Source organism: Callospermophilus lateralis, unplaced genomic scaffold, assembly GCF_048772815.1.
Source record: "Callospermophilus lateralis isolate mCalLat2 unplaced genomic scaffold, mCalLat2.hap1 Scaffold_73, whole genome shotgun sequence".
Classification (NCBI taxonomy): Eukaryota; Metazoa; Chordata; class Mammalia; order Rodentia; family Sciuridae; genus Callospermophilus; species Callospermophilus lateralis.
In genome coordinates this window covers 4,553,339-4,581,214 of record NW_027515346.1, presented here as the reverse complement: position 1 = coordinate 4,581,214, position 27,876 = coordinate 4,553,339, and the positions used below count along the sequence as shown (strand labels likewise).

At 32.9% G+C, this 27,876-nt stretch overlaps 1 pseudogene; it reads left to right on the top strand.

Moving 5' to 3' along the window:
* Nucleotides 1–27,876, top strand: part of LOC143389370 (abnormal spindle-like microcephaly-associated protein) — a 48,300-nt pseudogene that overhangs the window by 10,840 nt on the left and 9,584 nt on the right.

Below are 27,876 nucleotides of genomic sequence, written 5' to 3'. Positions count from 1 at the left end.
TTTCACTAATTTATTGACTTAAGTTTTTAAGATTGTGTAGGTAATTTTTCTTACATAGGTTGACATGAATACATTTTCTGTACTAAAAGTACTGAAACTTGCTTTTTCTTTTTACCTTCCATTCTATCATTTTATCAGCCAATGTAAGCAGTCCTTTGTGGCCTGAACATTTTGGATGTATTGACTTCACTGTTAATACCTTAGTTTAAGGAGTAGGTCAGAACACTGCATAGTACAGGGACTGTGAGAGACAATTCAGATGAAATTTTAAAACACTGCAGTGTTTATTCTTAAAGAGAAGACTTGGGTGTGGGATAAGGTAGAAGCATGACACTCCGAAACATTTGAAAGATTTTCTTCTGAAAGAGAAAGAAATTAACTTTTGTCTATTCTTTATCGAAATTATAGGAATCCATTTCAGATAACTAAAATGATTTTAGTTATCAAACCATTGTGTAATCTTGCAAAATGGTGATTTCCCCATTGTCGCAGTGTTCAAACAGACCATATTTCACATTCACCAGAGAAACGTGTAGGATTTCTTCTATTAGATGCAGAGTCTCTGGTTTAATTCCTAGGTCCTTGATCCATTTTGAGTTAAGTTTTGTGCATGGTGAGAGATAGGGGTTTAATTTCATTTGGTGCATATAGATTTCCAGTTTTCCCAGCAACATTTGTTGAAGAAGCTATCTTTTCTCCAATGTATATTTTTGGCACCTTTGTCTAATATAAGTGTAATCATATGATTCTGTGTTCTCTATTCTGTACCATTGCTTTGGTGCCAATACCATGCTGCTTTTGTTACTATTGCTCTGTAGTATAGTTTAGGTTTAAGTTCTGGTATAGTGATGCCACCTGCTTCACTCTTCTTTCTAAGGATTGCTTTTGCTATTATTTTTCCAGTTGAATTTCATGACTTCTTTTTCTATTTCTATGAGGAGTATCATTGGGATTATGATTAGAATTGCATTAAATCTGTATAGTGCTTTTGGTAGTATGATCATTTTGACAATATTAATTTTGCCTATCCAAGAACAAGGTAGATCTTTCCATCTTCTAAGGTCTTCTTTAATTTCTTTCTTTAGCGTTCTATAGTTTTCGTTGTAGAGGTCTTACACCTCCTTTGTTAAATTTTGATTCTCAAGTATTTTATTCTTTTTTTGAAGCTATTGTAAACAGGATAGTTTTTCTCATTTCTCTTTCAGAGTATTTGTCACTGATATACAGAAATGCATTTGATTTATGGGAATTGATTTTGTATCCTGGTACTTTGCTGAATTCATTTTACTAGTTTTCTGGTGGAGTTTTTTTGGATCTTCTAGGTATAGAAGAATCATAGGCAAATAGTGCTAATTTGAGTTCTTCTTTTCCTATCTGTATCCCTTTAATTTCTTTCATCTAATTCCTCTGACCAGTGTTTCAAGAACTATGTTAAATAGAAGTGGTGAAAGAGGGCATCCCTGTCTTGTTCCAGTTTTTAGAGGAAATGCCTTTACTGTTTCTCCATTTCAAATGATGTTGTCCTGGGGCTTAGGCTTATCATAGATAGCTTTTATGATGTTGAGATATATTCCTGTTATCCCTATTTTTCTAGTGTTTTGAACATGTATAGGTACTGTATTTTGTCAAATGCTTATTTTGCATCTATTGAGATGATCCTATGATTCTTTAAGTCTATTGATGTAATGAATTACATTTATTGATTTCCATATATTGAGTCAGCCTTGCATCCCTGGTATGAAACCCACTTGATCTTGGTACATTATCTTTTTGATATGTTTTTGTATTCAATTTGCCAGAATCTTATTGAGAATTTTTGCATCTATGTTCATTAGAGATATTGGTCTGAAGTTTTATTTCTTTGATGTGTCTTTGCCTGGTTTTGGAATGAGGGTGACATTGGCCTCACAGAATGAATTTGGAAGCGCTCCCTCTTTTTCTATTTCTTATAAATTATTTCAGAATAATTTATAGAGTATTGGTATTAGTTTTTTAGAACTCAATTGTGTATTCATCTGGTCCTGGGCTTTTTTTGGTTGGTAGGCTTCTGATGGCATCTTCTATTAATCTGTTTAAATTGAGTATATCATCTTGATATTCAACTTGGGCAACTCATATGCCTCTAGAAATTTGTCATTGCCTTTGATATTCTCTTTTATATTGGAGTACAAGTTTTTAAAATAATATCTAATTATCTTCTATATTCCTGTAGTGTCTGTTGTGATATTTCCTTTTTCATCACGTTCATTAGTAATTTGAATTTTCTCTCTCCTTCTCTTTGTCAGCATGGCTGAGGGTTTGTTAATTTTATTTATTTTTTTGAAGAACCAAGTTTTTGTTCTGTTAATATTTTCAAGTGTTTCTTTTGTTTCAATTTCATTGATTTTGGCTGTGATTTTAAATATTTCCTTAAATATGTCTTCTACTGCTTTTGGTGTTGATTTGTTGTTCTTTTTCTAAGGCTTTGAGATGTAATGTTAAGTCATTTATTTGTTGACTTTTTCTTTTAAGGAATGAACTCCATGCAATGAACTTTTCTTAGAACTGCTTTCATAGTGTTCCAGAGATTTTGATATGTTGTATCTGTGTTCTCATTTACCTCTAAGAATTTTTTAATATCCTCCTTGATGTCTTTTGCAACCCATTGTTCATTTAGTAGCATATTATTTAGTCTCCAGTTATTGGAATAGTTTGTATTTCTTATTTTATCATTGATTTCTAATTTCATTCCAGTATGATCTGATAGAATACAGGGTAGTATCTCTACTTTTTTGTATTTGTTAAGAGTTACTTTGTGGCATAATATATGGTCTGTTTTAGAGAAGGATCCATGTGTGTTTAGAGAAGAAAGTATATTCTCTCATTGATGGATGAGATATTCTATATATGTCAATTAAGTCTAAGTTATTGAGTATATTATTGAGTCCTATATTTTCTTTGTTCAGCTTTTGTTTGGAAGACCTATCCAGTGGTGTAAGAGGTGTGTTAAAGTCACCAAAATTATTATGTTGTGGTCAGTTTGACTCTTGAACTTGAGAAGAGTTTGTTTGATGAACATAAATGCTCCATTATTTGGGGCATATATATTTAAAATTGTTATGTCTGGTTGGTATATGGTTCCCTTGAGCAGTGTGAAATGTTCTTCTTTGTCCCTTTTGATTAACTTTAGCTAAAGTCTACTTTATTTGATATGAGGATGGAAACCCCTGCTTGCTTCTGCAGTCCATGTGAGTGGTATGATTTTTCACAACCTTTCACCTTCAGTCTGTGTATGTCTTTTCCTATGAACTGAGACTCTTGGAAACAGAATATTGTATTGTTCGGTCTTTTTTTTTTTTTTTTAATCAAATCAGCTAGCCTATGTCTTTTGATTAGTGAATTTAGGCCATTAACATCAGGGTTATTATTGAGATATGATTTGTATTCCCAGCTACTTTTGTTTATTTTTGTTATTTAACTTCACTTGGTTTTTCTTTGATTAGCTTTTCCTTTAGTGTAATATTTACCTTTGCTGATTTTCATTGTTGTTTTTCATTTTCTCTTCATAAAATAGTTTGCCAAGGATGTTCTGTAGTAGAGGTTTTCTAGCTGTAATTCTTTTAACTTTTGTGTATCATGGACGATTTTTATTTCATCATCAAATCTAAAGCTTAGTTTTGCTGGATACAAAATTCTTAGTTGGCATCCATTTTTTTCAAAGCTTGATATATGTTGTTATAGGATCTTCTAGCTTTCAGGGTCTGGGTTGAAAAATCTGCACATAACCTACTTGGTTCTCCCTATATGTAATCTGATTCCTTTTTCTCGTGGCTTTTAATTTTCTCTCCTTATTCTGTATGTTAGGCATTTTTATTATAATGTACCTTGGTGTGAATCTGTTGTGATTTTGTACATTTGATGTCCTGTAAACCTCTTGAATTTGGTTTTCCAATTCGTTCTTTATGTTTGAAAATTTTTCTGCATTATTTCATTGAATAGATCGTTCATTCCTTTGTTTTGGAACTGTGCCTTCCTCTATCCCAATAAGTCTTAAATTTGGTCTTTTTATGCTATCCCATATTTCTTGAATGTTCTGCTCATGGTTTATTACCATTTTCAACTTTGTGATCTACATTCTTTTCAAGATTATATATTTTTTTCTTCATTGTCCGAGGTCCTGTCTTCCAAGTGGTCTAATCTGTTGGTGATGCTTTCAATTGAACTTTTAATTTGTTTCTTTCATTTCAAGGATTTTTTTTTTGAGAGAGAGAGAGAATGAATTTTTAATATTTATTTTTTAGTTTTCAGTGGACACAACATCTTTATTTTATTTTTATGTGGTCCTGAGGATCAAACCCAGCACCCCGCATATGCCAGGTGAGCGCGCTGTCGCTTGAGCCACATCCTTAGCCTCTCATTTCAAGGATTTTTGTTTGGTTTTTCTTTAGAACTTCTATCTCCCTATTGAAGTAATCTTTTGCTTCCTGTATTTGCTTATGTAGCTCTTTGTCAAGATGATTTTTTTTTGCTGCCTGTATTTGCTCTCTTATATCATCCTTTAATTCACAAAACATTTTAACTATATACATCCTGAACTCCTTCTCTGTCATTTCATCTGCTGTGCTGGCCATGGATTCTAATAATGTGGTATCTTCATTTGTTTGTGGCACCTTCTTCCCTTGTCTTTTCATGTTGTTTTTGTGTCTTCCTTTTTAGCTCTGTGAATCCAAGGCGTTACCATTTTTATCCCATAGGCTTATAGTGCCCCTGTAGGGTTCCAATACCTCTCCTGAGGGAAAGGACAATGTTAACAAATATAAACAAAATACCACCTAAAAACAAATATTTGTTATTAAGATATTTACAGGTTGGTCACAGTGTACAGAAATGCTAAATTCAAGTATTATCTACAATATAATCAGTAGGTTTGTAAAAGGGTTTATAGTTTCTGATGGTGGGCAAAGAACCTGGGGTGTAGGAAGATATGTTGAGGAGGTATGAGATGAGGATATAGAGTTAATCTTAGGATGTGTGAAAGAGAAATCTAAAGAAGAATGTTAGTAGCAGGAGAATAGAGAGGAAGTAATTCGGGGTAGACAAGTAAGAGGAAAGACATAGAATACATAAAACAAACACATGTATATTAAGAACAATTTAAAAATGTTAAAATAATAAAAATTGGAGAGAAAGAAAAAAAAGAATATACAACACAACAGTAATATACTATTCAGTCATACCAGTCCTCAATATCCTAATTCATGCAAAGTACTTGCTTTCACATATGTTGGGGATGTGAGGGCAGGAGAATAAAGAGGGAGAAGAAAGAAAAAAAATCTCAAAGGAAGAAATAAGGATTGTTTTGGTTGGAGATGAGAATCTTTCCTGCTTCCCTTCTCATCCAGTAGGTGGGGTTGTCTGTTCTTAGTTGATATCTCTGCTCTCATGATGGTGGGGGTTACCAGGGTGTGAGGGTTGGTCTTGTGTGCAGGGCACCTGGAAGTGGGGTTTGGCACTCCAGTTGGGAGACTGCACCTCAAGGATCTCCTTTGGCATCTATCTGCTCCTGTCATGTGGGTGCTGGGTCTTATCTCCTTATCTCACCTGTAGACCTCACAGTTCCTGCCCTCTAAATTAGTCTCTAAAGTGTATCTCCCCCCCCCCCTTTCTACTTCCTAATCAGGAGCCTTTCTCCAGAGGTTCTTGTATGTTGCACTCTGGTGGCTGTCATAGAGGGCTGTTTTTTATTGCACTGTTCCAAGTTAGCAGCTGCTGGTGATTGGGAGGAATTAGAAAACTATGGGTACGTGGTTATTTGGTGTTCCAAACTGGTAGTTGCCCCAACTAAAGATGGTGATGAAGATGACCCAAGATGGAGGCAGCTGCTTTCTGCGATGGGGTGTTGGGAGGGGTGGGGTGCGGTAACCAGGAGATGTGTTGTGATTGGTTTAGATGAGCTCTGTAGCATGCAGTGTTGCAGCTCTTAGCTTTTTTTGAGAGCTTCTGATGTCCCCAGGTGCAGGCCGGCTACTGCAAATAGGGGACTAAGACAGTAGTTGCAGAGTCCCAAGATGGAAGCGACAGAGGGAGCCTCACATTGGTAGATGGGGGTCCACGTGGGAGTGGCAGCTGGAGTTCCTGCTCATGGGTAGCAGCTGTACTTCGTGGGAGCAACGTCTGGGAATTCTGCGCTGGTGCTGATGCCAGTGGTCCCACTAAGGCACCTTGTGACCTGCGTGAGCAAGTAGTCAGGAGTCGGAAGTCCTTTTCTAAAGCTGAGGCCTGGGGCCTTGCGGGCAAAGAGGCTGTGATTCCTGCTCAGGATCAGCTATGGGGGGTCCTCTATCACTCTCAGCAAAGCAGTATTCCCACAGGCTGAGACCCCGGTCATGGAGCGACACAGAATGCTGCCTCCCTCTGGTCTACCATCTTGGATCTGAGCAAAAATCACATTCTTTAGGAGCTTAACTTTTTTTTATTAATTTATAAAAATGATGGAAAATAAGCCAGTTCAAAGGTCATTTAATATTCTGGATTAGAGAAGCTAATATTTAAAATGTTGGTGGTAGCAGGTAGTGCTAACAGGTTGTGGAGATATATTGGCCCAAGATACTTAGTGAATGATGACAACTACATTTTTAGATTAGAGAATCAGAAGAAAACTTGGAAGGAGTGGGAAATGGATTCCATTTTTATCATCTTAAGTTGGATTTTATTGCTGAATTTAAGAATTTATGATATTTTTTAACCAGAAACATTTATCCTTTTTTTAATTACCCAGTAAATGCTGCTACTCTTCTTTTGGGAGCGGAGAATCAACATAAAATAAGTGTTCCTAGAGCGCCTACCAAAGATGAAATGTCTCTCAGAGCTTATACTGCACGGTGCAGGTTGAATAGATTACGCCGCACAGCATGCTGTTTATTTACATCTGAAAAAATTGTTAAAGCTATTAAAAAGCTTGAAATTGAAATTGAAAATAGGCAGTTAATTGTTTGAAAAGATAAACACCTCTGGAAAGATATTGGTAAGAAGGTTACTGGTTAATTTTTTAAATTTTGCATTTAGTCCCTGCCCCCAGTTTTATTGAAGGAAGTATAATTGACAGATAAAAATTGTATATATTTAAGATATACAGTGTGATGTTAATATGCATATATATTGTAAGATGATAACTACAATGTATCTGATTAACATATCTAGCACCTTACATAGTTACGTTTGTGGGGAGGATGGGTTGGTTGAGGACATTTAAGATGTATTCTTAACAGATTTCAAGTTTGTAATTCAGCTTTGATAACTATAATCACAATACTATACAGTAGATCTCTAGAACTTATTCATCTTGCATAAATGAAACTTTGTACCCTTTTGATAAGCATCTCCTCAGCCCTTGGCAACCACCATTCTCTCTGCTTCTGTGAATTCAATGTTTTTAGATTACATGTGCAAGCAAGATAATACAGTGATTGTTTTTCCTTTCCTGGCTTATTGCACTTAACATAATGTCCTACAGGCTTATCCATGTTGTGAAAAAAGACATATTTCCTTCATCTTAGAGGCTGAATAGTATTTCATTATGTGTATAGACACAACCCATTTTCTTTATTCTTTCTTTCATTGGTGGATACTTAGATTGTTTCCACATCTTGGCTACAGTGAATAATGCTACAATAAATATAAAAATAAAATTATCTCTTCCAGACACTGATTTCATTTTGTGTGTGTATGTGTGTGTGTGTATGTGTATGTGTGTGTATGTGTATGTGTGTGTATAGATAGATAGATAGAGATATTTTTTGTTTCAAAGCTAAATGTACTTGCTTTAGCTTTTCTGGCCCAAATCTCACATACATAAATATAATAATGTATAGTTAACAATAGAAGTATTTTTCATATATACAATATGCTTCATATAAGTGATTATTCTTTTTTTTCCACTGATATCTTTTCCGTGGAATTTTATCCTCTTTATTTAATTAGTGATCTGAACTTGTCTTTCTTTTGATCTATATTTCAGGAGAACGTCAGAAAGTCTTGAACTGGCTATTATTCTATAATCCTTTGTGGCTTCGAATTGGCGTAGAGGTGAGGATATGTTTTAGTTTTAAACAGTTTATTTTTCAATTATATACTTAGAATATTCTTTAATAAAATGTGGTTTTACTCATAGAAGTTATAAAATTATTTGTTTAGCTTGATTCATCTTCAATATAAAATATAAGGTCAACTAGGAAATACTGATTAGATAAGTGGACCATGTCATTATTTATTATTGACATATTGTTACAGAGTAATTTATTTCTATAGTCTTTTTCTTCTTTCTTTCTTTTTTTTTTGTATTGGAGATTGAACACTTTACCATTGAGCCACACCTACAGCCTTTTTTATTTTTTATTTTGAGACAAGGTCTTGCTAACTTGTTTAGGGCCTTGCTTAATTGCTAAGGCTGGCCTCAAACTGCCTCAGCCTTCCAAGCCACTTGGGATTACAGTTGTGTCACCACCATGCCCAGCTACTTCTGTAGTCTTTTAAATATACATAATGTGATCTTGGCTGTAATGAACCTATAGTATAGTAAACTAATTTTTTGAACATTTATAAATGAAAAGACTAGGCTGTTTAAAACATATTTTCTAATTTAAGTCTCTTTAAATCTCAATGAGATGTGTATTATTATTTTTACTTCTCTAACAAAGTGAAAGCTATGATATTAAGTGACTTGTAAAATGCTAGTAATTGGTCAAGCCTTGTACCTACAACTGTCTGAGCCAAATCACAACTTTCCAATTATTTGATGGACTACTACTTAAAAAACGTCATCCAGATTTGAATTATTACATAGTACTTGTTAACTATTATAAAATTTTGAATAATTAGCGTTCTGTTATACTTTCATGATATTTGTAGTTGCATGGTTATAATTAAATTTGAACAATGTTTCTATACTTTTTAAAATTTTTGGTACTGGAGATTGAATCCAGCAGTACTCTACTCCAATACTTTTTATTTTTTATTTAGACTGGGTCTTGCTAAGTTGCTGAGGCTGGCCTCAAATTTGTGTTCCTCCTGCCTTAGCCTCCAAGTAAATGAGATTACAGGTATATACCACTGCCCCCAGCAATGGTATATACCTGTAATATTCCTTTAACTTAAAGGAAAAATTTTAAACATAAATGTAAAAGCTCCTTGTCAGATGCTTAAAAATTTATCTAAGTTCTAAGTTTTGTCTTTTTTTTGTGAAGTAAACATTTAAAAAATGCATAAACTATATATGTATAGTTTTAAAGGGTTATTTATTGAATGACTATGTCATTTCCTTACTGTTTAGGATATAGACTATTACCAGTTCTTTAGAAGATTGTTGTCTACTCTTCTCCAATAGCGTTTCATTCCTTTTTTGAGGTAGTATGATTCTGACTTTAGGTTTTAATTTTTTGTTTTTAGACAATTTATGGTGAACTCATATCTTTGGAAGACAATAGTGATGTCACAGGGTTGGCTATGTTTATTCTGAATTGCTTGCTTTGGAATCCTGATATAGCAGCTGAATATAGACACCCTACTGTTCCTCATTTATAAAGAGATGGTTAACATTGCTGCTTCCTTTGCATTTTCTCCACACTATGCACAAATGGCTTCTGGTTATTCTTCCTGTTTTTATTTATGTTTTACTTTCTTAAAGAAACCAGTCTAAATAGGTCTGTTTCCACTGCCTTCCTTTCCCTTATTCCCATTATTCCTCTTCACTATGTATAATTATTACTACTATTTTTTGTCTCTATCCATCTTCTCCCTCCAATAGATTATAAATCCTATTCAGATTATATTTGTCATGCTTTGCTACTGTATATATAGTGCCTAGGACAAAGCTTGCAAATAGTAGGTGCTCCGTAAATGTCAGTTGAATGAATCCAGCTAAATCTCCTCATGTGCCCATTTTCCTTATCCATGAATTGAAAATATTAAATGGTACCTCTTATGTAGAGTTGTTGTATAGGTTTATCAAATTCATATATGTAAAACACTAAGAAAGGCACATAGTGTGATTTTTTTATTTGTTTGCTACTACTTTTTTTATGTTTTAAGTGAAACTTGCCTTTCATGGATGAATTTGTTATTATTTTTTTTTAATATTTTTTCTAAGATCATGAAGAAGCTTTGTCCAAGCTTTTTCACATTGAAAAAGTTATTGTTGTTGGTATGCTAAGCTTTCCAGACTTATTGATCATGATCCTTGTCTCTTCTGTAAAGATGCTGAATTCAAGGTATAATTTTCATTTTATCTTATATATTTCAAATTTCCCATTTAAGGCTTTTGTTGATCTTGTGGCATATTTTCTGTTTAGAAAGAACATTAAATTTGTTTTTTTTAAATTTTTTTTTAGCTGTTGATGAACCTTTATTTTATTCATTTATTTATATGTGGTGCTGAGCATCAAACTCATTGCCTCACACATGTGGGGCAAGTACTGCACCACTGAGCCACATCCCCAGCCCAGAAAGAACATTTCTAGAGACTAATATGTTAGAATATAATATGAATGAATGTTTATTTAGTGAATCCCATCAGTAATTCTACCTTTCCTGATTTTTTGTTGGTTAACCTTTCACCAGTACATCATTATTACTCTTAATTTTGACATGAAAATGAACTAAACTATGTTTCTAAGAAATTAATTTTGAGGGAAATTTCTTACCTAATTTTGATGTAGTATATTATCAAATTAATGCTAGGTTTTGTAGTATGTTATTAATTATGAGCAAATTTTAAAGAGAACATTAAATTGAAAATGTATGATATTTGCAGTATTAACATTTGATATGAAACTGAAAATCTTTTTATACTATAATTAATTTTATGTCTATATTTACAGAATGACCAAAAGGATTTGCTTTTATTATATAAAAAGTTATATTATTGAAATATTATATCTGCAACCTGTTTCTTTGTAGGCTAGTAAAGAAATCCTTCTGGCTTCTTCACGAGATTTCCTAAGTGGTGAAGGTGATCTTTCCCGTCACCTTGGCTTTTTGGGATTGCCTGTTAGCCATGTTCAGACACCATTTGATGAATTTGATTTTTCTGTTACAAATCTTGCTGTAGATTTGCAGTGTGGAGTGCGTCATGTGTAAGTATAAGAAATAGAATCATTTTGCTAATGGAATAGACCAAATTTTTTTGGAAAATGTCGTACTCTGTACATATATATATATATATATATATATATATATATATATATATATATATATTTGTTCTTTCTTGTAATGGAATAAATTTAGGGTTGAAAAAAATTGAGATTTCTCTTTCAAAAAATGATATCAGTTTTATGCCTAGAAACTTTTCTCCTATCACACTTTTTTTTCTGTTGGCATGTGACTTGAGTACATGCTCTGCAGTACATGGTTAGGAACTACTGATATCTCAGAAAAGGACTGGGAAAGAGCATGAAACTAATTAAAACATTAAACACTTAAATACATTTTATGTCAACAGTAGCTTCATGAGTTCCATTATCATTTCAGACTAGCTTTAGTAGCATTTACTTTGTTTTAATGTTTGATTAAAATCAGATGAAGTGATAGAATGACTTGCCCAAGTTTTATAGAGTAAAATGGAGATATAGACTCTTTTAAGCCTGACTTTAAATTACAGAATATTTACCAAATAATAAACTGGAATCCCTCACAGTTGGCTATGATTTTAGTAATGGATTGCTTATTTCAGCTTTGGAAGGCCTGACTTTGACCATGTACTTCAGTTAGTCTCTTTAGAATTTCTGGATTGGAGACAATAGTCTTATTTCTAGGGAACTCTCCAATATTTTATATCCTTATCAAGGAAACACTTTGGGGGTTAAAAAAGAGAGAGAGAGAGAGATTTAGTTATAGATGGGCACAATATCTTTATTTAATTTAGTTACTTCTATGTGGTGCTGAGAATCAACCCCAGTGCTTCACACATGCTAGGCAAGTGCTCTACCACTGAGCTACAGCCCCAGCCTCATTATGTGTTTTTTTTATGTGTATGTGAATTTCAAACCAGCCAGTTAAACTGGTAATGGGTTGGTCTATTGTTGCAGAAATGTTTTGTACATTGATTGGTCTAGGATGATCTTAAGTCATTTTCTAGCCTTTAGAAACTATGATTCTGTAAATAATTTGGTCACCTTTTAGTTATATACAACATCATATGAGGCTTGCTTTTTCTATGGAAATATTGCCTATTGTGTAGTGGATAAAATATTGGTAACCTAGATGATATTAGGAATTTGAATTCAAGCTCTGGAGTACATGTCTTTTTTAGGTAGACATTCAAATATGTTTATAGTATGCATTACTATTATACACACAGAGAGAGAAAGAGAATTCGACCAACTGTTGTTATGGAAACTGATGAAACAAGATTTTAATTGCTGTCTTATTTCTGTCATAGCAGTATATGATGATGAATTAGATCAATTAAATTAACTTCCTCCTGGACCTTTGTTTCTTTCTCTGTAAAAAAAAAAAGCCACTAATACCTGACTATGGGATTTACCATGATAACTAAAATAAAAACAAAAACAAAAAAACACTTAACTTGATTAATAGATTATAGCACACCTTAATACATGCCTCCTTCTTCTTATCCTTCCTCTCCTTCCTTTTTTTCTTTCTCTGAAGAAGTTTATTTTTTTGTTGATATGTATGTATATTTTTGTGTATGTTTCAGTTTTCTTATCATTTTATTCATGAATTTCTATATTTAAAAATTAAAAATGAAAAACAGCTACTCATTAACTATGGAGCAATCCAATTTTGAGATAGTTATTTGGAGTCTTTTTGACCTTACTCTCTTTAAACTCTTGGGATTTATGTGGGTAATAACTATTTTTAAATGAATATTTCTTTTCATATATATTGTTACATAGCAAATTCATCTGAAAATTTCTTTACTACTAGGCGAACCATGGAACTTCTCACATAGAACTGGAATCTTTCAAAGAAACTCAGGATTCCTGCAATAAGTCGTCTTCAAAAAATGCACAATGTTGACATTGTTCTTCAAATTCTTAAATCATGAGGAATTCAATTAAGTGGTGAACATGGTAAAAACTGAACAGAAAAATACTTATTCTCATTGAATATTGGTATATATATATACATGAATCATGCTAATGGACTGCATTTTTATTGGCAGGAAATTCAATCCTATCTAAGGATATTGTGGATAGGCACAGAGAAAAGACTCTTGCATTGCTTTGGAAAATTGTATTTGCTTTTCAGGTATTATACATTTGGCACATTTTGTGTTTTTTTTTTTTTATTTTTCAATTTTGATTACTAGTTTATAAAAGGAATTTGAATCAAATAAACACAATAATAACTACCACTTATTAGAATTTATTCTGTCTCAGGCCTGTGATAATTTTTGTATGTATTCTATTTTAATATTTCTCACACATGCATTAGGTCATGTTAAGTCTCCTTCACAGGTGAGGAAACTGAAGCTCAAGTTTATATCATTGATAGGTGGAACTGTGCTGAGAATCTAAGCTTGTGTGGCCCCAAATCTCATTTTCTTAACCACTAGATATTTTATCAGTGTAGATTGTAGGATGGCGATGTAGCTTAGTAGAAGAGTGCTTGCCTTGCCTAGCATGTATGAGGTCCTTAAAGAAAATGTAGATTTTTCTGTACTTTGGGAATTTTATTTTTGGATTTTAAAATTTCTGATTAGGTTTTATTTTTTTAACCTGCAGTTGATCAAAATACAGAATAGATACTTTAATTCTGTAGGTCAAAAATAACATGATGTGGAACTAGAGAGAACAAAGGGAAAAAAAGGGGGGATAGGGTGGGGAATCTCATGAAAATAGAAGACCAGTATAGTAGAGGAAAGTGAGGCAAGAAAGGAGAAGGCAGGAGAGGAGGAAAAGGGGAGAAGGGTACTCGGAAATGGCATTGACAAATCATGTTATGGGTATGTATGAATATGTAACAATGAATCCCACTAATATGTACAATATAAAGCACCAATAAAACATTAAAAATATAAACTAATATATGAAAAATTAAGGAATTTATCCTTTTTTATATGTTTCAGGTGGATATTTCCCTTAATTTAGAGCAATTAAAGGAAGAAATTCACTTTCTAAAATACACACACAGTATAAAGAAATCATTGTCTGCAGTGTTGTGCTGCTCTGATGCTATTATTAATAAGAAAAAAGACAAAAGAAATAGTGGTTTCTTTGAACAGTATAGTGAAAATGTGAAATTATTGATGGACTGGGTAAATGCAGTTTGTGCCTTCTATAATAAGAAGGTAAAGTTTTTTTGTGGTTGTTTTTGTTTTAATTCACTATCTTTAAATAATTTTGGTTGATGTCAATTAAGCTTAATGCATAAAATATTTTCTTACATTTCTTAAATAATGAAATTTATAGATTTAAGCAGATTTTTCCTCACATGAATGATTATATTGTTATATGCTAGATTTTAACTAATCTAAGTTGTCACCAATTGGAAAATGCATGATGTAAGTTTTATATATCACTAAGGGGGAAAAATGCCCTTAATTAAGCATTTATACAGAACTGGTATATGATGTCCATTTTGTTATTATATTCTTGTTTAAAATGGCTATCAAGTGTAGTAGAAGCATATGCAGAATTCATAATAGAAAACTGTGATGTTCCAAAGTATGTACATTAAGTAAACTTTGTTTAGGCATTGAGTATATAGTGCTGTTGGCCATGCTTTGTTTCTGACTGAATCAGAAACATACATAGAACAATGCCATCTACAGACTGATGAAAATGTTGGACCAGAGACTCACAGCAACTTAACTGTATCTTTCCCCCCTGAGAAGTGGTCAGTATTCCCTATTCAGCGTTCACGGATAATGAGAATTGACTATAATTACCGTATTTTCTTAAGAGAGCTATAACAAATTACTGCAAACTAGACCTTTATTCTATTAACAGCTCTAGAGACTTGAAGTCTGATATCATGCCTGAGAAGGGAATATGCTCTCACTGAAGTCTCTAGGGAACTGTGTCATGTTCTTAAGTACTGGTGGTTGCCAGCAGTGCTTGGTAGTTTTTGACTCATCTGTGCATTATTTCAATCTCTGCCTCTTCCCATCTTATGGAGTTCTCCTTGTGTTTCTGTCTGTGTGTCTCTTTCTTCTTAAAAGGACACCAGTCATAATGGATTAAGAACTCGCCCTACTTGTATGACCCCATGTCACTTAATTATATCTATAATGACCTTGTTTCCAAATAAGGTCACATCCTGAGGTTCTGGGAAGGATGTGAAGTTTTGATTGATACTATCTAATCCAAGACAGTAATAATATAAAATCCTACTTTTGAAATGGTTAAGATTTAATATTTGAGAATTTGGCCTTGCATATGGTATACTAGATTCTCTTAACAATTAGTGTTATACTCTTTAACTACTAAAAGGATATAATGTTCTATGAAATCTTATATGAGTATTTAAAAACAAGTAATTATTTTTCTGGTATTTCCAATCAGGTAGAGAATTTTACAGTGTCTTTCTCAGATGGCCGTGTGTTATGTTACCTTATCCATCACTACCATCCTTGGTATGTGCCTTTTGATGCTATATGTCAGTGTACTACTCAAACTGTGGAATGCACACAAACTGGTTCAGTGGTATTAAATTCTTCCTCTGAATCTGATGACAGTACTCTGGACATATCTCTTAAATCATTTGATCCTGGTTAGTCCTTTTTTGTTGATCAACCTTTCTGGTTCTTTGCCATGTCTGATTTTGGGCTATAGCATTCTAATTTCTTTCTTTCTTTCTTTCTTTCATTCTTTCTTTCTTTCTTTTTCTTTACTCGCATGATAGAAAATACTTCAGAACTCCACAAAGATCTTCTGGAAAATGAAAAGAAAAATTTTTATTTGGTCAGGTCTGCAGTTAGAGACCTTGGTGGAATACCTGCTATGATTTGTCAAATACAATTCCAGATGAAAAGGTAAATAAGGGTTTCTTAAACTCTTAATAAGTCTCAGAATATAACAGTGAGTATATATTCTCTGTTGATCTTCTGTATTCATCTTTTGTGTTTTTTTAGGTGCTTATTACCTATTTGTCATTTCTTTTGTGCAAGGTTTTTAGATCTTCGTAAAGAAATAAGAGCTGCTCGACTTATACAGACAGCATGGAGAAAACATAAAATAAAAACAGAACTAAAGCTCTATAAGGTAATCCTAGAAAATGAAGACATATGAATTGTACTTTAAAATATGCTAGTTTTTTTTTAAATGGTGCTGTTGATCAAACCCAGGACATACTTGGCTAATGTTCTATCACTGAGCTACTATACAGCCTCCAGTTGATTGGTTCTTGATGTGAATTTTATATTTACTAATATATGAAGCTAAAAAGATAAATTTAATAATTGCATGTATGTGTTTTGAGGTGACATGGTCTGAATATTCTAATCACTATTATTTCCTTAATTTGATTCCTTTCCACCTCTGTCCACCTTTTCACTTAGTCTGCCCTAGGGCATGGGGAATAATGTTGTCTGCTTTGTAAATTTGTGAAGAATAACTTAGGGATGCTTGACTCAGCTCTTCTTACAGCAGGACTCTCCTTTTGATTTTTTCAAGTTGTGTTCTGTGAGGCTTATCCTAGTGCTAGTGTTGATTGGGTCTGGACATCAAGTGTCTGATTTTGCAGTAATTAACAAGACCATTTTGTTTGTCCTGAGACCATTTTTCAGTTTATCCTTTATAAAGCAGTACTTTGGTGTCCATTATTTTATTTTTCAAAATGTTTAAGATCTGTACACAGGGATAGAGATGTTATTTATTGCTTTCTTTTGTGATCCCAACAGTACAAAATTTTTCATTAACATAAAATAGCTTCATTCTTAGGTTCTGAGAAAAATGCCATTTTTAATAATCTGAGAAATGGTCTCTTGACCAGTTGAGCAGAACAGATTATTTTAACCCTTTCAGCTTCCTACCTACTAACCAATATTATACTTAATATTTAGAAAACCAACAATAATAGAACAAGTAGTCGTCGTCTAATAAAATTTTTCATAGATATTTCAGAAATAGGTTACATTCATTATTGCTCCTCAAATTTTTAATTACAGTAAATTTATATTTATGGCCAGTTTTCAGTAGCTATCTAAAACAACTAACATTTTGGCAACTACGAAACATAACCTGCTTTCCCATACAGTGTCTGACTTAGAAAAAATAATACCTGAAATAATTTGCTCTTGCCCAAAGTCCTGTAGTAACTTAATTAACTTAAAAAAATTAATTATCATATAAGGAATAAAGTCTTAAATAATTAAGTATTTAATTCACATTTGCTGGTTTTGTTTTGTTTTTTAAGGAGAGAGACAAAACTGCAAGAATTATTCAGTCAGCTGTAATAAATTTTCTAACCAAACAACGAGTGAAAAGAAAGATTAATGCAACACTGGTCATTCAGAAATATTGGAGAAGAGTCTTAGCACAAAGAAAATTATTAATGTTAAAAAAGGAAAAACTGGAAAATGTATAGAATAAAGCAGCAATGGTCATTCAGGTATAGTATCCTGAACAAATTTTTTTAACTTAAACATTTCTAGTAACATTTTAAAGGAAGAAGGAAAAATATAACAAAATCTTCAATGATTAAATATTAGAATTCTTTTTCTAATATTGTCTCTTAATATCCAAAGATGATTGATTCCAGGACCCCTTTGTGAATACCAAAATCTGCAATGTATATGATTTGCATACTATCTATGTACATCTTCCTGTATATTTCAATTTTCTATATTACTTATAATACCTAACACAATATAAGTGCCGTATAAATGGTTATTATACTGTATTGTTCAAGGAATAATGATGACAGGAAAATTCTGTACATGTTCAGAACAGGCACTTTTTTTTCTGGAATATCAATCTCTTGGTTGAATTTAATAATGTAGAATTCATAGATACAGAAAGCTGACTATATTTGATTTAAAAAATATTTAGCGTCTCCTTACTACCTGTGAATCTCTTTGCTACATTCAGCATAAGACTGAAACATAATTGAAATGCCTTCTTTGTTCTGAAAGGGACAAGACTCTAGTTCTATGCATCTTGCTGTCTTCATTTTGTATTAGAGATTTGTAGTCTTCCACTGCATGGGACATTGTGGCATACAGCATCACTCTACTTTGAATCCATGTACCTTACCAAGGTATAACTTTATCTTAATAATGAGTCCTAGAAACTTCTCTTTGGGAACAAATAATACACACATTTTTCTTCCAAGCCCATTTAATTAGTATATAATGAAAATAGTGCTTATAATTAGTCAATAGAATGTCTATGTTATTTTTCTTTTTAGCCAAAATATGTAATATCTATTTAACATAATATGTTCCTTGTGTTGACTATACTGGGTCCTTTGCTTTTTTGTATAATGTTAGCATCAGTTTGCTGATATCCAAAGTAATTGGTGAGATTTTGATTGAGATTGGATCGAATCAAAATAAAGAATTGACATCTTGATAATTTTGAGTCTTCCTAAACATACATGACCATGGTATATTTAGATCTAAATTTCTGATATTTCATCAGTTCTGAATTTTTGCTCATATAGATTTTGTACATATTTTGTTAGATATGCACCTTAGCATTTCATGGTTTTGCTACAAATGTAAATAGTACTAAGCTTATACATTTATTGTTTACTTATTATTCTGAGATTTTTTCTTTTTTTTCTTTTCTTTTTTTTTTTCTGTAGATTCTTTGGTACCCAGTCCCTATACTGCTCTACTTGCATGAAAGAAAAAAATATATAGTAAGAAACAACATGCCCCTCTCCTAATCAACAATTTATAGATTGTTTTGGACAGGTTTCTATAAGAATTATCTGGAACTTGATTACCAGTAACCTGGGATCATGTAGATATCAGCAACTGGAATTGGCTGGAAAGTCTGCAGTCCTGTTTGTTGAGCCAACATATTGTTTCATTGACTAAGAAGCTACATTATAATTGTGGCTTTTCAAGAGACAAAAGTTTGCTTACTTTAGAGTGTTTCCAAAATTCCATATATATATATTCATTCCATATATTATATATCTATAATCCCCATGTTTGGTAAAAGAAAGTAATTTTATTTTTAATAACAATAATAACCCTGAAAGTGGTCTAGCTCATTTGTTTCTCAAACTCCTGTATAGTTGTCCCTTGGTATCCATGAGGGATTGGTTCTAGGACCCCAGCAGATATCCAAATCTGTATGTTTACAAAATGGCATGGTATTTGTGTATGACCATGCACATCCTCATCCTCCAGTATGCTTTGAATTCTCTCATAGTATTTCTAGTATTCAATGCAATGCCAGTAGTGTATAAATAGTTTTTAGACTTTATTGTTTAGAGAATGATAGCAAGAAATCAAGTTGGTACGTGTTCAATACAGTCACATCTTTCTTTTCTTTTTTCTTTTGGAAAATGTTCCACCCTCACCTGTTTGAATTCATGGATGGGAAATCCATGGAAACAGAGGGCTCACTATGTTTATATTATCAGTCCTGTAATGTTATAGTACAGGATGCCTTATGTACAGAATTTTCAAGCATAATAAGATAGTTTAACAACCATAAAATAAAGGAAATATTTAAGATCTGGAAATAAAGTCTTCAGAAATTATATATAACCAATAGATACCAAAAATATTATAATATTTTTCTTTTCCTTTTAATATAACAAAATTGCTACTTATGACTCTGTAATACAAATGCAGTGTAAATACAATCAGAATTGAAATGGATTTCTGAATTGACTACAGCTGTATCACTGTAAAGACTAAACTATAAACAAGATGTTAGCAATGAAATATTGGCTTTCTAATTAATGTGTTCATTTTAAGCATGGTATTAGAAAACTTAATATTTTCAAAAGTATTAAGAATAGAAAGCTATGTCTATTTTACATTTTGTCCTTTATTACCTTTCCCAGGGGTATTGGAGAAGATATTCCACTAGAAAAAGATTTCTGAAATTGAAATATTATTCAGTCATCCTGCAATGTAGAATAAGAATGATAATTGCTGTTAAATCTTATAAACGATATCTTTGGTCCACAATTACATTTCAAAGGGATTGGCGTGCTAGTTTAAGAAGAAAACAAGATCAACAAAGATATAAGAGGTTAAAATCATCATGCCTTATAATCCAATCTGTGTTCAGAATATGGAAGCAACATAAAATGCAATTACAAATAAAAGCTGCAGTAATATCGCAAAGAGCTTTTAGAGAATGGCATTCTAGGAGAAAAGCTAAAGAAAAGTCTGCTATTGTCATACAATCATGGTATAGAAGCCACAGAGAATTACAGAAATATATTTATATTAGATCTTGTATTGTTATTATTCAGAGAAGATTTCGGTGCTTTCAAGCCCAAAAGTTATATAAAAGAAAGAAAGAGTCTGTACTGACTATCCAGAAGTACTACAGAGCATACCTTAAAGGAAAGATTGAGCGCACCAACTACTTACAGAAATGAGCTGCAGTCATTCAACTACAGGCAGCTTTCAGGAGAATGAAGGCTCAGAATTCATACAGACAAATTAGAGCTGCTTATGTTTTCCAATCATATTGGAGAATGCGACAGGAAAAATTTAGACTTTTAAACCTTAAGAAGATTGTTATCAGATTGCAGGCACACATAAGAAAACATCAACAATTACGGAAATATAAGAGGATGAAGAAAGTAGCCATTATAATTCAGACTCATTTCCAAGCTTACATTTCAGCCAGGAAAGTTCTAGCAACTTATCAGAGAACACGTTCTGCTGTCTTTGTTCTACAGTCTGTATATAGAGGGATGCAAGTCAGGAAAACATTTATTCATATCTTAACATCTATTATAAAGATTCAGTCATATTATCATGCTTATATTTCCAGAAAGAAATTTGTGAGTCTAAAAAATGCTACAATAAATTTGCAGTCAGTTGTCAAGAATAAACAAGCACGTAAACAATATTTACTTTTAAGAGAAGCTGTACTATTAATCCAACAATGGTACCGTACACAGAAAATGGCTGCATGAAAGAGAGAAGAATATGTGCAGATACGTGAATCTTGTATCAAATTTCAAGCTTTTGTCAGAGGATACCTGGTCAGAAAGCAGATGAGATTGCAAAGAAAAGCTGCTGTTTCGCTGCAGTCTTATTTCAGAATGAGAAGGATGCGGCAGCACTACCTGAAAACTTATAAAGCAGTTGTTGTCATTCAGAATTACTATCGTGCATACAAAGTACAAGTCAATCAGAGGAAGAACTTCTTGCAAGTCAAAAGAGCAGCTACTTGTTTGCAAGCAGTCTACAGAGGTTACAACGTTCACCGACTATTGAAACAACAATCTCTAGCGGCTCTTAAAATTCAAACTGCTTTTAGAGGCTACAGTAAAAGGGAAAAATATCAATCTGTTCTTTGGTCAGTAATGAAAATTCAGAGATGGTACAGGGCACACAAATCTGCTTATGATATAAGAACACATTTTTTAAAGAAAAGAGCAGCTGTGATTTCTCTTCAGTCTGCTTATCGAGGCTGGAAAGTCCGGCAGCAGATCAGAAGGGAACATCAAGCTGCAATCAAGATTCAGTCTATTTTTAGAATGAACAAGGCCCAGAAACAATTCAGATTGTTAAAATCAGCAGCATTAATCATCCGGCAACATCTAAGAGCATGGACTATAGGAAAGAAACAACGTATGGAGTATGTTGAACACCGTCATGCAGTACTGGTGCTTCAGTCTGCATGGAAAGGAAGAACCCTGAGAAGACAAATTCAAAGGAAGCACAAATGTGCATCCATCATACAGTCATACTATAGAATGCATGTGCAACAAAAGAGGTGGAGACTCATGAGAAAAGCTGCTCTTTTGATTCAAATGTATTATAGCGCTTACAGAATTGGGAGAGAACAACATCGTTTGTATTTGAAAATAAAAATGGCTGTGCTAGTTTTACAGTCAGCTTACCGTGGTATGAAAGTGAGAAAAAGAATAAAGAAATTCAGCAAAGTAGCAATCACTATACAATCTAAATATAGAGCTTACAGAGCCCAAAAGAAATATGCAATCTACAGAGCTTCAGCTATCATTATTCAGAGGTGGTATCGAGATATCAAAATTACAAACCATCAACAAAAGGAGTATCTTAATTTAAAGAAGACAGCAATTAAAATCCAAGCTGTTTATAGAGGTATTAGAGTAAGAAGACATATTCAACACATGCACATTGCAGCCACTTTAATTAAAGCCATGTTTAAAATTTATCAGTCAAGAGTAAGATACCATACAATGAGAAGAGCAGCTGCTGCAATTCAAGTAAGATACAGAGCATATTGCCAAGGTAAAATTCAGCGTGAAAAGTACCTGGCCACTTTAAAGCCTATTAATACTCTTCAGGCAAGTTTTAGAGGAGCAAGTGTTAGACAAACTCTAAGAAAGATGCAGGTTGCAACAACACTTATTCAGTCATGCTATAGAAGATACAAGCAGCAAATGTATTTTAATAAGTTAAAGAAGGCAACAAAAATAGTACAGCAAAGATACCAAGCAGTGAAGGCAAGAAACAAACAATTTCAGAGGTATAACCAATTGAGGCAATCTGAAGTACGCCTTCAGGCTACTTTTAGGGGCATGAAAACTAGGAGACTTTTAAAAGTTATGCATTTAACTGCCACCCTTATTCAGAGGAGATTTAGAACTGTGATGATGAGAAGAAAATTCCTTTCTCTCAGGAAAACTGTTATTTGGATTCAGAGAACATATCGTGCAAAACTTTGTGGAAAGAAGCATCACTTACAAGTCCTTCAGTTACAAAAGGCAGTTATTAAGATCCAGTCATCATACAGAGGGTGGGTGGTAAGGAGACAAATGAAAGAAATGCAGAGGGCTGCTGTTCTCATTCAGGCGACTTTCAGAATGCACAGAACATTTGTTTCATTTCAGACTAAGAAACGTGCCTCAGTTATAATTCAACAACATTATAGAACATACAGAGCTGCAAAATTGCAAAGAGAAAATTTTATCAGACAATGGGATTCTGCAGTGGTCATTCAAGCTGCATATAAAGGAATGAAAACAAGACAGCTTTTAAGGGAAAAACAGAGCTGCTATTAGAATACAAAGCACATACAAAATGTATAAGCAATATTGTTTCTACCAAAAGCTCCAGTGGGCTACAAAAGTGTTACAAGACAGATGTCGAGCAAATAAAAAGAAACAAAAAGCTCTTCAACCCAATATGTGTAAAGAAGAAACAAATAGCATTCAAGCAAGTTTTCAGGACATCAACATAAGGAAACAAACTCAGAAACAGCATGAAGCTGCCATTATTATTCAGAAGCATTTTAAAGCTTTTCTCACAAGGAGACATTATCTCCACTTTAGAGCAACAATAATTTCTGTTCAAAGAAGATACAGAGCATTAAGTGCAAAAGAACCCAAACAGTTACTTCTGTACAGTCTTCTTACAGAGGCTTTAAGGTAAGAAGTAATATCCAATGTATGCATCTGGCTGCCACACTAATTTGGTCATTCTACCTAATGCACAGAACCAAAGCTGTTTATTGAACAAAGAAAACTGATTTTTATTACACAGATTTTTGTAGGTCATATGTCAGAATTAAAAAGGAAAGAAAAAAGTGTTTAAGCAGATTCAGAAATATGACCTCTTCAGGCTGAAGACAGACAGAAATTTAAAAAAAATATGAGGAAGGGATGGCAGTCTTGCTATCCAGTCTGCATTCAACTGTTACAGAAGTAAAACCCAATATGAAGCTGTTCAAAGTGGGGATGTAATGATTTACAGGTGGTTTAACACTTCTATGTTTGCTTTTCACAGGAAGGAGAGTATCATTCTCAAAGTGGGACTATAGTAATGATTCAAAGAGATCTTTGTGATACAGTCACAAGAAAACTGGAAATGCAGAAATGTGCTGCCCTCCAAATTCAGTCCTTCCTTCTGATGACTGTGTTTCAGAGAAGATTTGTTCAGCAGAAAAGAGCTGCTGTCACTTTACAGCATTATATCAGGACATGGCAAACCAGAAAGCAGTTTTTACTATATAGAAAAGCAGCGGTCATTTTACAAAATCACTACAGAGCCCGTCTATCTGCAAAACACGAAAGACAAGTCTATTTGCAAATCAGGAGGAGTGTTATTATAATTCAAGCTAGAATCAAAGGATTTATACAGAAACAGAAGTTTTATAAAATTAAAAGTAGCACCATAAAAATTCAGGTATTTACTTATTTTAAATATAAAGCTTCAATATTTTGGTCAGTGTTTGTGAGAATTTTTTAAATGAGTTTAAGCAGGCCATAAAGAATAATAGTACTTTGCGTGACCATTTTATCATCTTCCAAAGTAGAACATTATTTTGAGAGTGAGAAAAGACACCAATGATGATTCAGGCAAGACAGCACAGAACTGGAGTTGTTTTGACCCTGGTCACCTTGCACTTCATGCATTTCATAGGTGTTAATTATCGCACTCCTGGAAGAATTTTGAAAAGATGGGATCTCCGTATTTGACATTTTTTAAGAGTAAATTTTAAATTAAAGTGAACTGTTATTTAGCATAATTGGATGAAACAGGATAATTATATTCCTCTAATAATATATTAGCTAGAGCTGCTTATTATATAGATGTACTTTATTCAGTTTAGCACTTTTGACTTCTAAAGCATTTTGTTATTTTGTTTAATAAATTCTCCAATGTGTGAGGAAAATAGAGTTTTATCTGTTAAAATATTAGAGAACTGAGAAAAAATTAACCAAAAATTTCAATGTTGTATTGGAAGGAGGCAGATCCAGGAATTGAATCTGAGCACTTCAGCTATTTTTGTTCTATGCGCAATAAATTGGGCTTTGAACCTAAGTGTGATATGTTGTTATCTTGATAGTTGCTGTTAAGCTTAGAAATAATATTCTCTCTCAAAATCCACAACTGTTTAGTGCTAATAAGGTGCTAAATATTGTACTGGGTTTTAGGAATAGACCGTAAGATATACTTAGTTGCTCTCCTCAAACAACTTAATTGAGCAAGGGAAATAATAATATTAAGTAAGAAGTGTATGTTAGTGGGAACAAAAAGAATCTAGGCTAATCTTGTGGTCAGAGAAAGCTTTCTAGAGTGAGTGACATATATATTCAAATATTTGGCTAAAGGATAAATTTGGAAAGAGCCAAGTAAAATGTATGGAGGGACTATTTCAGCTATAGGAGATAACACATAAATTGGAAAACTTCAGAGAGGAGTACAAAGTAAGATAGAACAAGACTGGCCAGGAGCAAAATTGTGAATATCTTTGTAAGATGCAGAAAAAAATTTATAAAGGAATTTAAGCAGGAGAAGGCTAGAATTATTTTTATTTTTACAAAGTTACTCTGACAGGAATGTGAAAGGTGAACTGTAAAGGGAACAAAACTAGAATAGGGAGACTATTTGAGAGGCCATTGATCAGGTGAAAGTCAACAGTTTAATACAGGTTAGTGAAAATGAATTTTGGAGAATTAATTTGGTTAGGAAGAGAATTGACATCATGTTGAGCATGAACAGGGATCCAATACATGTTTATGGCTTAGGTAACTCAGCAGAAGATACCATTAAGTGACACCGGAAACAAAGGTAAGATCAGGATTCCTTTACAGACTACACACAAAAACCAGAATGTATGTGGAGTGGTAAGGATTACTCCCCAGGAAATGGAGAGTAGGTTAGTGTGTTCATTTTCTTTCTGTTCTTCCAAATGCATTGGTGCACATGTATCTGGATTTCCACATGTAATGCACATCTTACAATTTAAAATATTGGCTAGGGTTACGTTAGGCTTTTCTGACAGCCAGCAACAGGGTATGTGTGTTAAAGTACATGGCAGGCATTCATTATATCGGCACCACTGTCCTCAGAGGACTCACTATATGCCAGACTCTAATGGGAGTTAGTATGTGACTTTATTTCCACAATTGATTTTTGTTTATCTGCATTAACCTCAGATTGACTGTCTTAATAATAATTCTTCCAATTTACAAAAAATGACAGTCATTGCATACCTGTTATATTTTTTGTATTTGATAGGCTATATGGAGAAGATATAAAGCTAACAAATATTTATGTAAAGTGAGAGCTGCCTGCAAGATTCAAGCCTATTATAGGTGTTGGAGAGCATGCAATGAATATTTAGCTGTATTAAAAGCTGTTGAAATTATTCAAGGTTGCTTCTATGCCAAACAGGAGAGAACAGGGTAATGTATTGTAGCCTTGTGGAAGAGCATAACAGTATATGTGTGGTTGGCAAGTCCTCATAAGTATTTGCTATGCTCAATTTATATGGTTAGTTTTTGTTGATATTTTCTCCATTCATGAACCATAATATATCTCTTGGGATATCTTGCTTTTTAAATATAGAGCATAGCCTTAATGATATAATTTAGTAAGAAATATTTACATACACTTAAAGCTTTTGTCCTTTTTGTTGTTGTTGATATAGCTATTGGCTAAATTTGTTTTCATTTTTCTTTTTCTTTCTTTCTTTACTTTGTATTACTCTTGTCCTTAATGATGAAGACCCTAATTACCAACTTTCTATGCATATTCTATTTCCTTACTTATTGAGTCATTTAATGTATGTTTTACTTACATTTTTAGAGGCTGCTATTAAATGGTCTTTTTTTTATTTCACACTATAAGAATTTTTCTTCACATCCCAGAATTTGTGATTGCTGTCCAGTTTAGGAGAGCAGAGCAGAGTTAGAGGACTTAATATATAGACCCAGTTGCCACTATCAATATTAAGGACTGGTATCTTATTTTCTTGTACCAAAATGGTGAATTTTCTCAATGATATTCGGTCTTATTTTCTAAGAAATCTGACAATCAAACAAACTCATCTTTTTACCTTTTCTATAATACTGAGAAGAAATTAAAGAGCCCATCTTCTCAAATAAGTGTCCTTTTCTTATCTGATGCTACTTGTAATCTTCCAACCTCTCTTTTTGACCACCTCCTGTCTGCTCAGAGACTCACTCAGACTTTATTCTTTACTATTATTTGTCATGACTCACTTTATGGAGGTTTTTGTCTGGACCCAAATGGTCATACTTTCTTTTGATCTTGTTCAAAATTATTTGTCACACCAGAATTATGGAACTTCTTGTTTCCTACTCACTGGGATATTGCCAATTGCAAAACTTCCTTTTTATTGTGTCTTAAGTGTATGCATAAAATTGTGATTGCTAGAACTTAAGTATGAATTCCTGCTTCCTTTTGTTTTGCCTTTGTTGTATTTTTTTCTCCTCAGTATTGGAAGTAAGAGAACAAGAAATATTTGTTGAATATATTAAATTTGAAATTGCTTTTCAATAATAACTATTTTTTAGTTTTTTGAAGATGAGAGCATCAACAATTATCATTCAGAGAAAATGGAGAGCTATACTTTCTTTAAGAATGGCTCCTGAGCACTTCTTAATGGAAAAAGTAGGTGTAAATCAAAATAACTCATTTATAATACAAAAATAATTTTTTAGACCTAATTATTCATTTATTTTATATCTATTATACTCAAGTAAAAGTTATTTTTACTTGGAAAGACACTAGTATTTTATATATATAGTGCATGCATATATCGTATGTATTTATAAGTTATTTTCAAACTCAAGTTTGAAGTGCTTTCAGTGAAAATAACCAATCTGGAGAAATCATAATGAATGTAGCATATTTTGTCTAGTATAAGTCAAGTACTTAGTAACATGCTCTTTAAGACACTATTGATTATATATTTAAATTGTTTAACATCTGCATTTTAAAATAGCTTTGGGCTTTAGTTAAAAAATCAAAAATTAAAATTTGACTTA